The sequence below is a fragment of the Mytilus californianus genome, unplaced genomic scaffold, assembly GCF_021869535.1.
Source record: "Mytilus californianus isolate M0D057914Y unplaced genomic scaffold, xbMytCali1.0.p SCAF_58, whole genome shotgun sequence".
In the NCBI taxonomy this organism is placed as follows: domain Eukaryota; kingdom Metazoa; phylum Mollusca; class Bivalvia; order Mytilida; family Mytilidae; genus Mytilus; species Mytilus californianus.
Genome location: NW_026262710.1, coordinates 269,317 through 288,350, shown reverse-complemented (window position 1 = coordinate 288,350; position 19,034 = coordinate 269,317). Strand labels below are relative to the sequence as shown.

General features: G+C 32.4%; 1 protein-coding gene across 1 annotated transcript in view; it reads left to right on the top strand.

The window, feature by feature from the left end:
- LOC127704113 (uncharacterized) overlaps positions 1-19,034 on the top strand; it is an 82,873-nt gene that overhangs the window by 22,382 nt on the left and 41,457 nt on the right. The gene's annotated exons all lie outside the window — the stretch shown is intronic.

Below are 19,034 nucleotides of genomic sequence, written 5' to 3'. Positions count from 1 at the left end.
TGATGATAGCATATTTCTTTCATAAATAACTGTCACACAAAGCTGGAGCTATTATACTAGACAAGAAACCATTCCGACTTTTGAATGTCCCCTTAGTTTCTTCCGCCTCTTGTATAACAGGGATTGTTCTGTTCTAATTTCATAATTATTTATTTTCATGGTCCACTTGAATTTTATAGGTCTTTAAAATAAACAATAAAAAAATTCCAATTTTCATATATGGTACATGTAGCTGAATTTTATATTCTATTTTTATACGACCGCAAAAAAATTTTGCGGTCGTATATTGGTATGACGTTGGCGTCGTCGTCGTCCGAAGACACATTGGTTTTCGCACTCTAACTTTAGTATCAAAATGTTCAATACTACAAAAGGAAGGTTGGGATTGATTTTGGGGGTTATGGTACCAACAGTAAAGGAATAAGTGGCCAAAAAGGGGCCAAAAATAAGCATTTTTGTAACTTCCAGACATAACTTGTGTGTTAGTGTATGGATCTCTCTGACATTATACCACAAGGTTCCATATCACAAAGGGAATGCTGGGATTGATTTTAGGGGTAATTGCCTCAAAATTGAAGGAATTAGGGGCCAAAAAAGGGGCAAAAAACAAGCATTTTTCTAGTTTCATGACAATAACTTGTGTGTAAGTGTATGGATCTTTCTGAAATTGTACTACAAGGTTCCATATCACAAAGAAAAAGCTGGAATTGAGTTTGGGGGTAATTGCCCAAAACGTTTAGGAATAAGGGGCCAAAAATAAGCAATTATTTTCTAGTTTCCAGACAATAACTTGTGTTCAAGTGTATGGATCTCTCTGAAATTGTACTACAAGGTACCATACCACAAAGGGAAGGCTGGGATTGATTTTGGGGGTTATTGCCTCAAAATTGTAGGGATTAGGGACCAAAAAGGGGCAAAAAACAAGCATTTTTTTAGTTTCTGGACAATAACTTGTGTGTAAGTGTATGAATCTTTATGAAATTGTACTACAATGTTCCATATCACAAAGGAAAAGCTGGGCTTGAGTTTGGGGGTAATTGCCCTAAACGTTTAGGAATTTGGGGCCAAAAAGGGGCCAGAAAACAAGCATTTTTCTAGTTTCCAGACAATAACGTGTGTTCAAGTGTATGGCTCTCTCTGAAATTGTACTGCAAGGTACCATACCATAAAGGGAAGGCTGGGATTGAGTTTGGGGGTGATGAATCTTAAGGGGGTTCAAAAAATTGGGGGGGGGGGGGTGATTTTTTTTTCCTTTTTTTCCTTTTTTATTCTTTAAAATTTTCCATTTTAAATTGGTTATTTCTGATTTATAAATAAAAGCAAATAATAATGCTATGGTTTGAATAAAATTTTTTTTAAGTTCTTAGACCACATTCATTCTGTGTCAGAAACCTATGCTGTGTCAAATATTTAATCACAATCCAAATTCAGTGCTGTATCAAGCTTGAATGTTGTGTCCATACTTGCCCCAACTGTTCAGGGTTCGACCTTTGCGGTCGTATCAAGCTGCGCCCAGCGGAATGTTTTGTCTATTAACAATGAAGTTATCCATTAGGTCTCTGTCGTGCATTCTTACTTAACAGTTTTACCACAACAGCCATTCATTTGTTTTTAGCAGTACCATTCACTAAAATACAAATGGAATACACTTGACCAAGATAATCTCCATTCATATTTAAATTATGCTGTTTAGAATTAAGAATGGAGCATCGGACCAGTTGCCGCCACTGTCAACTCGTTTTCTAAAAGACTGTTTATTTACCTTGTTCATTAGACCTAATACCGGCTCACTAAAACACTCAAGCGAACATTCTGAGATTAATTGTCAGAGATCGTACACAACATAGATAGATGTAAACTGCAAAAATTGAATAATCAATGTAGTTTAAAAATTGAATTTTGATAATTCGTTATAGAATTCAAACGGCCTATTCAGGATTTTTTCAAACTTCGCTGTAATCGTGAAAAGGTTAACGAAATGCTTTAAAACAGTTACTACACTTATCGAGTGGCACGTCTTATTGTTACATAACTTCAATCCTTCATTTAAGGACAAGGGAATGAAAAATCGTGTATACTACGAAAACATGTAATACTCATTTTAGCATATTCATAAATACTGCATATACGTTCCGTCATATACGGATACCTCCTGGATACGTGCACGGATCGACGTATACGTATCGGGCAGATTTGTATAAAATAATGATTTAGCCCCGACGTCAATTAAAACTAAACAGAGGCAAATATGAACCAAATGTTGATGATATATAGTTAAAACACTATTTTTTTTTAATAAGACCAGAAACATACACGCTTCGTATTGAAGAATTGTGATAATTGCATTTTTTCCTATACAAATATCAACGATCAAATCGAACAAACCTTGCCTACGAAAAAATGACATGAACATTATTTATCAATAATAGTGTGTTTATTGCCAGAGGCAGGTTTAGAGGGTGGCCAAAGGGCCCGGGCCCCCCTTATCTAGGATTTTTTTTTTAATTCACCGGGATTAGTGGCAAAATATGGTCCGACCCCCCTTATCAAACTGCTTATAAACCGAAAAATTGAGCGCCCCCCCCACCCCCTTTTCAAAATTTCTTGATCTGCCACTGATTGCTACACATTTAAGTTATATTTGTTGCTTTACGACCACATTTTATATCAAAATCCTTTCTTGTACGTTTTTTCTCCGAAATTCCAGTTAATTGAAGTTTACAATAGGTTATGGATTGGGGGATGGGGGCTTCATTTCTGTATTCTTTATCTTTAAAAATAATGGCTATTCTGTAATTAACTTGACTTGATTTATTCTTTCCTCAGATACATGATATATGATAAGTCTATACGGATACGCCAGCAAATACGTGAATAATGCAAATGCTCTATTAGAAACAAATTAGAATTCTGAAATAATTTTACTGACGATTTGATGTCTTAGCTGTAACAGAAACACATTTAGATCCTAGTGTATCTGAAGATCAATTAAAACTAGATTCTTTCAATAGCATTATAAGGAAAAATCGAAACAACTTTGGTGGTGGATTAATGATATATCTGAAAGATGATATCGGTATTGTCCGTAAAAGCGAATTAGAAAATCCCTTTGATGAAACACTTTGGGTTGAAATACGAGCCAAAGGTCAAAACTTTCTTCTCTGTCATTCATATCGTCCACCGAATGCGGACACTGACTTCTAGGCACGATTGAATTATGCAATAGAAACTGTCTTTCAAATTAACGTAAATATAGTGGTCACTGGTGATCTGAATTTTGATCTTTTTAATGTCCATAATAATATACTTATTGACACTTTGGATTTGTTCAATCTAAGAAATGTAATTGATAAAGCAACAAGAGTTACTGATAAAAGTAGTACACTCTTAAATCCTATAATAATAAGTGACTGTATGTCATATTATTTATCAGATGTTTTAAATATTCTCTCAGAAACTAGTGATCACAATGCAGCAGTGATATTTCTTGAGTGTCCATCAGCAATGTCACGTACTTTCAAAAGAGAAGTGTGGATATAAAATTATAATAAGATAGATAAAGATAAATTTTTGAAAATAATGAATGAAACGGATTGGTATGCACTTCTTCTCGATGACAAGGATGTTAATGAATTATGAGAAATATTTACTGTAACTTTTTTGAACATTGCGAGGGAGTGCATACCTACCAAACAAGTAATCATACGAAAAAACGACAAACCATGGTCCAAAAGCGAGCCTAGAAGAGAAATACGCACTAGAGATCGATTACGAAAAAAGGCTTTTAAATCTAAAAAACAATCTGATATTTTGAAGAAAAATTGCTAAAGTAAGATTTGAAAGTAATTTAGACCATATTATTCTAAAAAATGTATCGAATACAAAAACTTATTGGAAAATAATGAAAATGTTAATCAAGGCTAACAATGGATCAAATATAGTGGAGTGACCAAGCCAACAAATTTTCAACTTTAATGGACCACCCTAACTGCAGGCTAAATTATGAATTTTCGTTTAGAGAAATGTTTTAACTTTAAATTTTGCCTGGTCGTAGAATCGAAAAATGGTGCAAATCTGTTAAATTTGAGGTCAAAGTTCGAAAGTTGAGTTTTTCATTATTGTAAATAAATTCACAAGGGGTTATAAAAAGTCAGGAATTTGTTTTTGTTTAATTATATACCGGTTGCAAGCGTCAAATATTTCCTGTTTTGTCTTTGCCTTTTTCTAGTTGCCCACCTGAATTTCCCTAAAAATGGGCATTTGGTGATTACAAATTTTTGAAATTGACTCGAAAGTGAACTGCTATTGTTTATTCTTTCGTTAAAGGAGTAATGTCTTGCCTATTTCACAATTCAGATATTATTTCCTGACTTTTTATAAAAAAAAACATTTTTATGAACCCCTCAGAAAGAGTTGCTGCAAGGGTCCTTTAAATGAAAAGTACACATCATTTTCAGAATATTGGGCTTCTAATTGTTCTTCTCTGGGTTCAAACATTAAACATAGTCAAAGATGTAACCACTATCCATGAGTTCTACTGTAATATATGTATACGAAATAATTTTTCAATATTTCTGACTTAACATGATTTGTTCAGACATCGTTTTCATCGTCGTCTTCTTCAGAAATTGCTTCGTAAGATGATTCCTACATCCCTCAGACCCTCCACACGATCAAATACTTGGACACGCCGAACTCTGTGTGTTTTACACAACTTTTATTTCAGGCTCTTTACCCTTGCATGTAAAAACAAGGTCTTGAAGGAAATATGATGACATAGGTCTCTCAAAGAAAACCGGTATGTGTTCTCAATTTTTCAAGCTAATGTGTGATCTTTATAAACAGTAAAGAAATCGTCAATGCCTTTAGTGCTTTTGGATAAGACAAATATGTATTCTGTATTTCGAGCTTAAACTTCAAAGTCAACACATATGTCATCTAGCCCATCTGAAGTTAATAACTTACTAACTGTTGCTATAAAAGAAAGATGAAAGCCCATGACATTCTCATATTCGTGTAATGTGAGACTATAAAACGTCTGCCGTAGATATTTCTTATTGGACATCAGCATGCAATTGCTGGTCAAACGTTTGCACAGCATTTTGCTGAACATATTATTTCATAGTGGTATATATAATAAACTATGTTTGGTGTATATGACTTGAGCATAAGGTAGAAACGTATATACAAAGTTGAATTCCGATAGCCTTTTATAAAAGCTGGTCAGAATTGGGGAACATTTTGTCAGTGTTTTCTGCAGATATAGGTATTGGATCTAAGTATTGTTTGAAGTAAGTTGGATAAATATCCAAGACTTGTCCGAAGTATCGATTTTTGCCATAAAACAAAACTGAATCTCCCCATAAGCATTGGAAAAACAAGGTCAATAAGTTTTTTTTAGCTTGTCGACTTGTAAGCATGTCATAAGTTTGCTATTAGAATTATCAAACGTCAAAGATCTGTCTAGTTTAGGTTAAATTTTAAAAAGAACTAATAATAGCGTTTGAAGTCTCTGTTTTCTACTGAAAGACAGACATAAGTTGGAGTGAAAAGTATTTTTACCATCAATTGTCTCAGCATTGATGTCAATATAGTAAGCTCCCGCTTATATTATATGAACACCTTCTTAAATATAGCAATGCCATAAGGTAAATATGACTTGTTTGGATTTTGCCTATTTCTTAATTTTCTGAGCTAGTGAGATATTTTTGTACTTTTGAGTATCGTGCACGAAAGCCATGGGAATTTAGATTGTCATTTACATTATTATTATCCAAAATCATGTTGAAGTTGTAATGCTACTTTTAGATGAAATGGTATAAAAACAAATAGTTTAATAATTGTAACAATACATTCTGTTATTGCTAAGACTTTAGACATCTAGTCGTCAGGAAGTTAAATACCCTCACCATTGTAAGCTTAAACATCAACTATCCACAACAAGAACTTCTTAAGCGAGCAAGGAGTGTTGTATGGAATATGAAAAATATATTTCAGATGTTGTTGGGTAAGTCCCATTTGTTGTCTCTAAGGACTACATTTAAGTAGGAACTATTGAAGCGGTTGTATGTAATGTTTGGTCTTCATTGCTAGTTAGTGTCTCAATTTCAGTTTCAATTCCTGTCAGTATATATCCATATTTTACATGGTTAGCTGCTTGAAAGGCTTCCGAAATCAGTGAAATAATGAATCCAACATTTGATTCTCCCTACTCTTTTTGTTTCCGTATAACAATTGATTTTGCATAATGTTTTTCAAACTTACACTGTAGTTTGGCTGAATCTTACTTTGTTTTCAATTCATGAAGTAAGAAGCAGCAGTATTGATCAGTATTTTACCAAAAGAAAAGACATGGCAAAGGTTTTTGGTGCACAAGCAAGTCTTCAAGGATAACACATAACAGGCAATGAGAAGCCTTCTCGTACATGTAAAACATTCAACTCATCGTTAAATCTTCTTTCTTCGGATTGCTAAGTTGAAAAAATAACAGAGCAAGCCCTGTAGTAAAGGACCTTGGTTTTAAACTCTTGTGAAAATGGAGTGACTTTATTTCTTAATGTCGTTTAGATAATTTTATTATTTTTCGAAGCCCTTCGTCAGATTCAGTGAAACGTAGATTTTTGTCGCGTTTCTACGATTTGTGCTTGCAGAACATACTAGCAATCCAATCAAAAGGCATGGGAATTTTTCTGGTCAGAACAGACTAGGATATATAATATAAAAAAGCTTGCGAAGATGTCATCATTGGTGGACTACTATACGTAGATGTATTCCGGGAATAACACCTATCTGCTCCAATTTGACTTTTATTGTTAGAAAAAATCTATTTTTAACTTTTAGAAAAAACACGATAAAATATGTTTTTGGCAATTATCAGTCAAAATCTTTTTAAAACATTTTTGAATAAACCTGTGATACAAAATATCATTACTAACATATATCTACTTGACAAAAACACGAACAATAGTATGATGAATTTCTGAAGCGATTCGTCAATAAAAAGTAAATCTACATCGTATCGGTAGGAGAAATAAATGCGGTAATTCAAAGAATTGTAATACATATTAAAATATGTCGAAAAACGTTAATTTATTAGAAAAACCTAGCTGGAGAGGTCTCACAACTGTACTAAATGTAATTTTATTACTTTTCAGCGCTAAAAATTTGGAACATTTCGATGTAATGTAAATTTACAAATGTTATAATCACTCCGTGGAAATAGTGACAGAGTGCATATTCTTAAAACTGAGTGAAAACGAACAAAAATAAGGCAAAATAGAAGAAATTATAGTTTTACAATATACATTAGTACTTAAACTCTTCATAAAATGCCAAATCAGGAGTTTGATGACTATAAAAAGAACCACAAGTAAAATAGTTTGTCGAGTTGCATTTTGAATGAAAAAATCAACATGGCTTGTCTTTTTATTTCCATTTTATGAAAAACTGCACCGTAGGAAATGGCTACGACCGGATAAAAAAGTAAGATTAATGCATTAGCTTTGCAAAAAACATCATTTTCAGCCTGCAGTTATGCCGGTCTATTAAAGTCGTAAAATAAGCACCTTTTTCTTGATTTGTCACTCCACTAATAACATCACCCCACTTCAAAATATTATAAATACCGAAAAAATAGACGAAATTGCATATGAAGATGAAGAAAAATGTGAGCTATTGAACAAGTATTTTAATTTAATCTCCAAATTAGATGAGGAAATTATCAACTAACCACAATTTGGAAACTAAATCTGACAATAAAATTTGTGACCTACATATCACTATTCAAGAAAATTATAGATTAATTAATATTCTTGATCCAAATAAAGCCTCGGGACCAGATGTGATTAGCCACAGGAATCAGATGCTCAAGATCTGTCCAGATAAAGTTGCAATGCCTCTCCAAATTATATTCAACAAGTCCCTTAGTCAATGTGTATATCCAACCAGCTAGAACATTGCAAATGTAATAGCTATTTGCAAAAAGGATGACTCATCTTTGCCATCTAACTACAGACCTATATCTCTAATTAGCTGCCGGGGGGGGGGGGGGGGGGGGGGGGTTATGGAACGAGTTGTTTAAAACATGTATATAATCATCTCTTTTTAATAACAAACTTATCTATGAATACCAATCAGGTTTTTTGCAAAAACATTCAACAGTGCATCAATTATTAGAAATTTATGATTGTATCTTAAATACACTAGAAACAAAAGAATTTGCTGTTTTGTTTTTTGTGATATTTCGGAGGCTTTTGACAAAGTGTGGCATATTGGTTTACTACATAAAATGAAAGCTTATGGCATTGAGGGAAATCTGTTAAATTGGTTCACTAGCTACCTTTATCAAAGAAAACAAAAGGTTATCATTAATCAATCATCCTCTACTTTTTTGCAATGTTTCAGCTGGTGTACCCCAAGGATCAGTTCTTGGTCCTTTATTGTTTATTATATATATTAACGGTATTGCTGAACAGTTAACTTCTTTATGTAGACTATTTGCAGATGACACTTCATTCATTTAATCGGGTCATGACGAGGAACTTATACAATCAGTTGTTGGTCGTGACCTGAGACAGCTGGATGAATGGTCAAGAAAGTGGCTTATGTCTTTCAATCCTGAAAAAAACAGAAATAATGTTGTTCTCAAATAATGAGATACCAGATCTTAATTTAACTATGAACAATAACAAAATACCAATTGTGTGATCTCATAAGCATCTAGGGGTTACATTTAGAAGTGACGCAAAATGGAACAACCATGTTGAAAATATATTAAATAGCGTTAAAAAGCATCTGAATGTACTGCAAAAACTCAAATATCAACTTAGCCGACACAATTTGGAAAAATTATATCTAGTATTTATTAAACCAATTTAGAATATGCAACTGAAGTATGGGACAATTGCGGAAAAGGTTATTCAATCAAATTAGAACAGCTACAACTTGAAGCTGCACGAATTGTAACAGGTTTACCTGTTTTCACACATTCTGAGACTGTCTTAAAAGAGGTTGGTTGGGAAACTTTAGAGGAACGAAGAAAAAGAAGAAAACTGCAATTATTTTTATAAAATTCAGAATAATAATGCCCCTGAATAATTATGTAGCCTTGTGCCCCCTAAAATCAAAGTACAACACAATATCCCTTGCGAAATGGACAAGATATTATTTTACCATTTTGCAGGCTGACACTGACTTCCCAATCATTTATCCCCTCAACAATTAAACTTTGGAACAATCTGAACATGTCATTTCGAAATGTAGACTCATTATCAAACTTCAAAGTAGAATAAAAAAACCAAGACATTCGAAATGAGAATCAATCTCAACATTATTTATTTTGGTCATAGAAAATTGAATATAACCTCAACCCAATTTAGATGTTCGGCATCCTTCTTCAGTTGTGACTTGTTTAGAGCTAACAGTATATCTGATCCAGCATGTAAATGTGGTTTGGATATTGAGGACATGCACCATTTTTCTTTGATTGTCCTTTCTATCTTAATGAAAGGGCTATTCTGTTCAATGGTCTCACCTGGCTTCCCGAAGGCTGCGATTTGGACTTACAACTATTGGCTTTTGGAAAAGAAACTCTTTCCTATGATCAAAATGTGCAAATTGTTAAACAAGTATTCAATTTTATAAAGAGAACAAAACGATTCCTCGTAGTATAGTATTAACATAGGTAAAACGCACATCATCATCATTATCATCATCATCCTAATCTCTGTCGTTCTTTCTTCATCCCCTTTCTTTTTTCAGTATAGTTTAGAAATATTTATGTAGTTTATATTATATAATATATAATGTATGCTCACATTCAATTTGTATTGTTATATATATTGTATTGTGGAGAAGACTTTATAAGTATGTTTTTCTTGTGTCTGATCCTTTTTGCTTTGAGCAAATAAAATATGTTTAAACTAATCAGATCCAATGGCATTGAACAATTATAGCCCTATTCACCAACAAAAGAGAACCTGAATGAGTCATGCAAATCCAGTATTTCCTTTACCAATCAAAAATTAATGAGCCTAATAATTAGATAATGATTTGAACGTTTTAGTCAATTCAATTCTTTATAAACCAAATGTTTTACAACATATAGGTATACTTAATATATACTAAATATAGATTACAAAAATAGACGATAATGACAAAACAGACAAAAGTAGTAAATACACATAAGAATGAAAACATATAGATATAATTCCAAATAGCAAATATATGTAACAAATGAAGTACAAATAAACTTAAAAACAGTCATTTCTGAGCTTCAGTGCTCGAAATACATATTTTCCTATGTAGTCGCATCAGATCTTTCACGATCCTTTTCACGGTCTTTAACGATCCTAAAAATCATTTTTTTTGTACATATTTCATTTTTTGCATAATTTCTGATAATGCTAATACAAAGTAACTTTAAGAACCATTTGAATAATTAAAATGGAATGACATATTACAAAGAAAAGTTGTTGAGTCATTCGAATTATGAAACAAAATCTTGTTTATTTACATATTTAAGGTCATTGAAATGTCGGGTAGCAATCTGCCTTTTGTAGTTTTGTAAAACTGTGTCCTTTTTAACCTTGATTTTTCTCAGATACTGATTATAATGATGAACCATTTTGACAGACACTTTTATTTTTTTGTAAATTTGTTCGTATAATCCATTAAATTAGATTAGTAATTGACATTGTATATGTCTTCTCGATAAGATTTCATTCACGATCCTATACCAGAGCTTTCACGATCCAATCGCAATACTTGACCACCGTTAGGTATTCTTTCGCGATCATTTTTCTCGATATACCGAATGTCACCCGTGATGCATGTATATTTCTGATAACACAGTTTAACAAATAATTTCTTTAAAATGTACAATTATTATTCAGAAATAACTTTTGATCAGTATCGTCACCGGTGTTGTTTTATTATTGATTATTTTGACATTATCATAATTAGAATGAATTTTCTTTTGTTTTCGTTCACTTGATATCCCACTGATCAGAATGTATTGCGGAATCTTAAATATCAACTTAGCCGAAAAATTTGGGAAAAATTATATCTGGTATTTATTAAATAAATTTTTGAATATACAAACAAAATATTGGACAATTGTGGGAAAAGGTATTCAATTGAATTAGAACAGCTTCAACTTGAAACTGCAAAAATTTTCCTCTTATAGTTGATGTGTTTCCCTCGGTTTAAGTTTATAACCCGGATTTGTTTTCTCTCAATCGATTTATGACTTTTGAACAGCGGTATACTTATATTGCCTTTATGTAAAAGGTTTACCTGTTTTCACAAGATCTAAGACTGCCCTAAAAGAGGTTCGTTGGAAAACTTTAGAGGAACGAAGAAAAAGAAAAATCTACAATTGTTTTATAAATTCAGAATAATAATACCCCTGAATATGTATGTAGTCTTGTTCCCCCTAAAATTCAAAGTAAGACACAATATCACTTGCTAAAGCGACAAGATATTATTTTACAATTTTGCAGACTGACACCAACTTCCCAATAATTTATCCCCTCAACAATTAAACTTTGGAATAGTCTGAAGATGTCTGTCCGAAATGTAGACTCGTTATCAAAAATTAAAAATAGAATTAAAAAACCACGAAATTCGAAATGAAAATCAATCTTAACATTATTTATATGGAAAATTGAATATATTAATCTAAACCCGATTTAGATGTTCGGCATCTTTCTTGAATTGTGACTACTTTAGAGCTAACATTATATATCTGATCCAACATGCAAATGTTGATTGTATATTGAGGACATGCGCCATCTTTTTTTTTATTGTACTTTCTATTCAAATGAAAGGGCTATTCTGTTTTAAAATAGTCTCAGCTGGCACACCCAAGGCTGTAATTTAGAACTACATCTTAAAACTATTGGTTTTTGGAGAAAAAAAACTCTTTCCTATGATCAAAATGTGCAAATTGTGTAACAAGTCTTGAATTTTATAAAGAGATCAAAAAGATTCCTCGTAGTATAAATTAAATATTAACATAGGTAAAATGCACTTCATCATCATTATCATCATCATCATAACCTCTGTCGTTTCTTTTTCATCCCCTTTTCTTTTTTCAGTATAGTTTAGTAATATTTATGTGTTTATATTATACAATGCATATTCATATTCAATTCATATTGTTATATATGTATTTTATTGTGGAGAAGACTTTATAAGTATGTTTTACTTGTGTCTGATCCTTTTCGCTTTGGGTAAATAAAATATGTTTAAACTTAATTAAACTACATTGTTTATACACAACACATTTCCAAGAAAACTTTTATTGTATAACATTAGCCTTCTAATTTTCACGGTACATTCTTTTTCCGTGTACTAAGTACACGGCTGTCATTTGGTTTATCGAGAAAAATTATCGTGAAAGAATACCAAACGGTGGTCAAGCATTGCGATCGGATCGTGAAAGATCTGGTATCGGATCGTGAATGTAATTAATTGCAATTCTAATTCAAAATCTGTGAAAAATCTGCTGTATTTTCAAAGCTCAAAACGCGTTATCCGAAAAAAAAATTATGTCTGTCAAAATTATTCAACTTTCTCAATAATACTGTGTAATAAAATAAAGAAAATATGCAGTGCTTTATGAAAAAACACAAAAGGCGCAACACAAGTCTATGAGATTCATCCAAAAAAATCTCGTTTTGTACCAATAATGATCACATTCCAATATATAATGAAATATTTGAAACTGAGTTTTTGGTGTGTCAGAGTACAGTAAAATAAAAGTGTTTTTTTTTTTCTCGCTTGAAGCCGTTCATTTTGTTTTTGATAACATTGAATTTTGTTGATTTTTCATCAAAATCGAACGTGAAAGATCGGGCAACACATTATCTTGATCGAGAAAGACAAGACGTGACCTAAGAAGGACGCAGGACGTTTTCGTTATTTTACCTGTAACACTAAGGGACATTTGCGCTTCAAACTCTATGAACATTTGCGCTTTAAACTTTGATACACCTGAACACAATTGACGCTTTTTACCTATAATAGTAATATTTAGAAAGTTTACCAAAGTCTTGGAAAGATGTTCACATATTCTTTGAAAGTTCTTCCAGACAAACAACAAAATCAGAAAAAAAATATTTGGGTAAACCAGACATATTTAAAAAAAAATATAGTATATGTTTCTGGATATACGATAGAGAAAATGAAACTTTAATTGGTGGAACATTTAGATTTTGACCGAAATTCTTCAGTTAGCATTCTTATTAGTGGATTAAAATAGGAAACTATCTTCCTCTTGTGGTTATTCTGTTGCCTGAATAGTTAGAGGAACTGTACGATTATAGTTTATCTAAGGTTGTTTCAATTTGTGAAGACCGAAATTTAATTTTTAAACCACGGTACCTGCTGTACCTTTTAGTAAGACTCATGGATATTATAAGGAATTTACTCCCATTCACCCACTTGGCTTGTTGTCATTTTCATCTGACACAAGCATGATGGGGAAAGTTTGATTCTTTTAACTGAATATAATTATATGAATATTTTGTGCTTTTTCTTTTTATATCAAATGATTTTTATGCTATGTTGATAAAGCGCAAATGTCCCCTTAAAAAAGACAAATGTCCTTATTTTAAAAAGCGCGAATGTCCTAAAAATTTAAGCGCAAATTTCCTATCAAAAAGCCCAAACGTCCCGCGCCGGACTAGACTTAATGATCAGAAGACAATATTTCTTTTACCATAAAATCATTAATATGCATATGAGTTAAACACAATATATTGCAAAGAATATTACTAATGGTTCAGTCAAAAAAAGTTTATTGTTCAAATGTCAGCTGAAAGTTTGTATGTCTATTAATGAGGTCTCTTTAGTGAAATTATGTTTTAAAATATTTATACTCACTCTGTATTTCATATAGTAATCTTATAATCTTCTCGTCAAGTTGGCTGAAGGACAAACAAGTGAAACTGTGAGCTACTGCTCACTAATGATACCCCCTCCGCAAGTGGATAATTTTGATAGTATAAAAATATGTAAGTGTTCGGTAAACAGGAAGTTGTTGAGTGATGAATCTGAAAACGCATCACACGGTATAGCTGACTTATAAATACCCCGAAACCAATTTTCAGAAATCCTTGTAATGTAGTTCCTGAAAATGTGACGAAAATTTTCAACTTGGATGTCATGTTTAAAATGATGTAAGTGTTCGGTAAACAGGAAGTTGTTGAGTGATGAATCTGAAAACGCATCACACGGTATAGCTGACTTATATAAACCCTGAAACCAAATTTCAGAAATCCTTGTAATGTAGTTCCTGAGAAAAATGCGACGAAAATTTTCAACTTGGATGTCATGTGTAAAATGATGTAAGTGTTCGGTAAACAGGAAGTTGTTGAGTGATGAATCTGAAAACACATCATACAGTATGGCTGACTCATATAAACCCTGAAACCAAATTTCAGAAATCCTAGTAATGTAGTTCCTGAGAAAAAGATGCGACGAAACATATTCATGGGACGGTCGGAAGGACTGATGGATGGACGGATGGACTGAAGGACAGACAGAGGTAAAACAGTATACCCCACTTTTTGAAAGCGGGGGTATAATTATTGTTGCAATAGAACAAAATTTACTAACGAATCTAGAACCAAAACGGAAGTGTGTAATATAAAGCAGAAACAAAATGATGATTTTCCATTGCATGACTGATTGTTGTTTATTTGCATTCAGTAGCAAATATTTCATGAATAATTGGGAAGAAAACAAATTGATAATTAATCAATGAATCGACTTGTATAAAGGACAGAAATTTCGACTGCCACTTGAAATGAAGGTATGTTGGATTGGGACAGAAATTCCTTTCAAAAGGTCATCTATAGAACGGTCACCATACAAGGCCGTGTTTGATTGTGATGCAATGATATTAGTATCTTCATCTTCAGTGCCGCATATGTATTTTATGGTCTTTACAATTGGACGAATTTAAGCGACAGTACCGTTCTCGAAAATCGATCAAAAAGAGACAAATCAAGGTAACCGAGAAACAAAATCTGAGGGATCACATGAACTTCATATGAAGCGAGACTAGGTGCATGGACATGGTTAGCTTTTCCTGCTTTACATGCATCACCCGCCATACGAAGATCTTCATCAGCCTGTTTAGTGCTCTAAATAGGCATAAGATGTAATCGATCTAATGTTGTTTTTCTTAATCTTTTGGGAACACATGAAAAAGAAGATACAAATGTGTATGCATTTTGCTAAACCACATGTTGTTTTGCGCTTCAAGTGCTTTATCATAAAAAGTATTGACAGAGGTGAATGTGTCATGTACGGTTTTCACCGACTGTGATTGTAGTGCTACATTTGTAACCAGGTTTAAAGCCCCACGATGTATTTGCTAAAAAAAACAGGACACATGTTTTGCAAAACCTGTCATTCAAATATTTTACGAAATATAACAAATAACAGTGTATATAATGTGCGAATACTGAAATACCATTTTTACTGTATCCGTTATGAATTTCTAATGTAGAATGATAAATAAACAGACGACAAATTTATAATTTTTGAACAAAATAAGAAATAATACATAATATGTACTGTTTTTATAAATTCATGATATAGGTATGAGATGCAGACGGGTTTTGATCGCGCCTACAGCCATCCAGGTGTAAAATTGATACACAAATAGATGAATATTAAGAATAGTTCACGAACAGAGCGTGCAAGAGATTTAAAATTAATAGTTAAGTTTCATTTGCAGAAAAATGTACCTTTTACCATAATTATTAATGTTGTATAACTTAAAACAGGTTTTGTTATTCAGCTTGTTGATATTGAATCAAATTCCACTATGCTTTTTTTCGGTATGCGATTCATGTTTACTGTCGAATAATGATACTAGACTTTCATTTTCACTGTAGGGCGATTCATTTCTATTGTACATGCGATGCATTTTCACAGAAGGAAATTAATTTATTTTCATCATATAAAGTCTTAATTCAGCCGACTCTCTAACAAAATTTATGAAGTCAGAAAGATTGATTATATATGCATACTTAGTGAGTGAATCAATAAATTCTGTAAAAATGGAATTTTTTGCTAATATAGTAATATTTTCCCTAATAATTTGTCCAGATCCAGATCTATATATAGGATAAAATTTATCCTTTCCTATGACACGCCATCATTGAATACATATATCTTGGACAGTTAATCCAATCCACGTCACCGAAAAAGCAAAGTGTTCGGTTTCAGTCTAAATCTACATCACATACTAATAAAACGTCATTAGAGCTATTTTCCTAATGCTTGTAGTTTAAAGTTGTGGTTGGCTTTCTTGCTTTGTTTGTATAAATGTTTGCTTAAGCATTGAAATTAAGATTGAGCAAACATTTATACAAACAAAGCAAGCAAGCCAACAAAACCTTTAAAGTACAAGCATTAGGTAAATAGCTCTAATGGATGCATCTTAGATAACAAAGAGCGGTCAAAAACGATCTTCATTTCACGATTGAGTAAGTGGTAACGTTTTCATCTTGCACTAACAATTGCCTTATATTTGACGCTTGGATGACTGGATAATTGATATTGATCATGCCATTGTGTGTACATCTTATACAGTAAAGAAAGTTCGAGCAACAATCGAGTCACCTTCATTCGTTGTACATTCTTGTACTGTTCGTTGTGCAAAAGCCTATCAATATGGTAGAAATATGTATGAAATGGCGTGATAAATTTTCAAAGATTTTTTAAGCGAGTACTAAAACTTTTGAATGAAAATTCGCCATAAAAATACGTTGTATTCATGGATGTTCTTCGCCAGTAAATTTTCGGATCCATGACACACTAATAACAAACTCACCTAAAGTATTTGAATATGCATGATATGAACGTGTATTTTATTTACCTTTACGCGATGTGACGCATATCATCCTGACCTTCGTGTGAGCTTGACCTTTGACCTCAAGATCAAAATGCTGGATTTCTGAGAAACTGGATTGCAATTAGGCGCTCCCGATAAGTAGGCTTCTCTACCTACAGTAAGTTCTGTTTCACGTTATACAAATACAAAATTCAGGTTGTTTTAATCTTCAATATGAAATGTTAGAAATGTCAAATAGTTTTAGTAGTTGCAAATGCTTGCTAACAAAAAATAAAAGATAAGCATTTCAATAGAAACAGCTAATTCGCCGTGTAGAACGCCACATGCGGGGTGTCGGCTATGTTTGACATTGGGTGGCGGTTTTGGAGCGAATAAAAACAATCAAGGTAAGTTCAAATATCAAAATTTCTTTTTTGAGAATTGTTATAGTACCAAATAATGTATTGCACGGAAGCAACCAAAACATAATCTTTTTTCCAGCAAGCAGAAGCAGACGTTTTCAGTGCTCTGTTTTCTCAAACACCTCTCCCTAGTTTTTCGTGTTGCAGATTTGAGGCTTCATATACAAGTTTCAGGATAAAAACCTACGTTTGACGATTTTTTTCATGTATGATTTATATAGAGATTAATTCCTATCATGGAATTTAACCAAATTCCAGCTTCTTAGTTAAAATGTATAGGTTTTAAAACTAATTTTTCATCAAATTATAATGTGTCGCCTGGGGTGTCAGATTTTGCGTCTCAATGGGTAGAGGCATTAATTAAAAACAGAATAGATTTGCATATAACTCGGGCTTTATCTATTACTTTGTAATTCAAACACGGCGTTATTATGTTCTCGATGTTTTACTAACGAACGGCACAGAACTATGACGAAAACACGCAACGAACGTACAGAAATAAATCTACGAACGGTACACAACGCACAACGTCCGGAATCAACCGTACGTTGGTTATACCTGTGTATATTCAAGTAAGCATCTACGACTAGCTTGCATTTCAAATTGAAAATATCATCAATGTCAAAGTCATTTATTTTCAGTTGTTGCATATTGAATTATCATATAAAACAATGAAAATCCATCGCACCTCCAAAAATTGGATCACATCAGAAATGATCGCACTTACAGTGATAATGCATCGAAGTTATAGTAAAAATGAATCGCATTCAGTAAACAATATTAATGATTCAGCTGCTTTAATTACACTTTTTTGGTTTTAATCCTGTTATTATACATAAAACAGTTATATTCTATTGAAATTTGTTAAAACATCCATTAAAATCAACCATTTTGTATTTTCAAAAAGTAAACAAACGCAGTTTTCCCCCATCAACCTTTATTCTACAATAGACATACTCGCATACGACAGTGAAAATGAACTAACTGGATTCGCACTTTATATACACTGAATAATTGGCGAGGGCTTGTGTAAATTTTAAATAATTCAGAAGAATTTATTTTAGATTATTAAAATCTAAAAATGCAAGCGTTAAATTTCAGTAATCATCATAGATAAAACTGCTCTGTTCATAGTATGGAACGCCACAGCTGTCTTATGTGGAACTCTGATATTACGTTATGTTGTTCTATTATTACTTGATGATAGTTTGTCTTTACATAATATGGTTTTGACATTACGTAATGATGTTTTGATATAACTCAATATGGCCGGAATAGTCATTACATAATGATATTTCGATATCTATTTACATGATATGGTTTCGTATTGACTTGATATAATTTTGTCATTACTTAATATGGTTCTGTCATTACTCGATGTGGTTTCACCATTATTTGATGTGGTTATGTCATTAGGCAATGTGGTTTTAACATTACTTGATGTGTATGTGACATAACGTAATGTAGTTGTTTCATTACATGATGTGGTTTTGTTATTTCGTAATAATGATTTGTCAATTCTTTATATGGCTTTAACATTACGTAATGATGTTTCAAAATTTGACGATTTTACACTACATAATGTGTTTGTTTCAGTATTTGATGTGGTCATGTCATTCTTTGATGTGGTTATCCCATTACTACTACGAGGTAAAACCACGTGACCATTTAAAAAAAAAAAGTTCTATTTTTAGACCGATTTCCATATGTCGTTTGTGTAATGCGCTTTGGATGAGTACCGCTATTCATTAAGTTAAAGT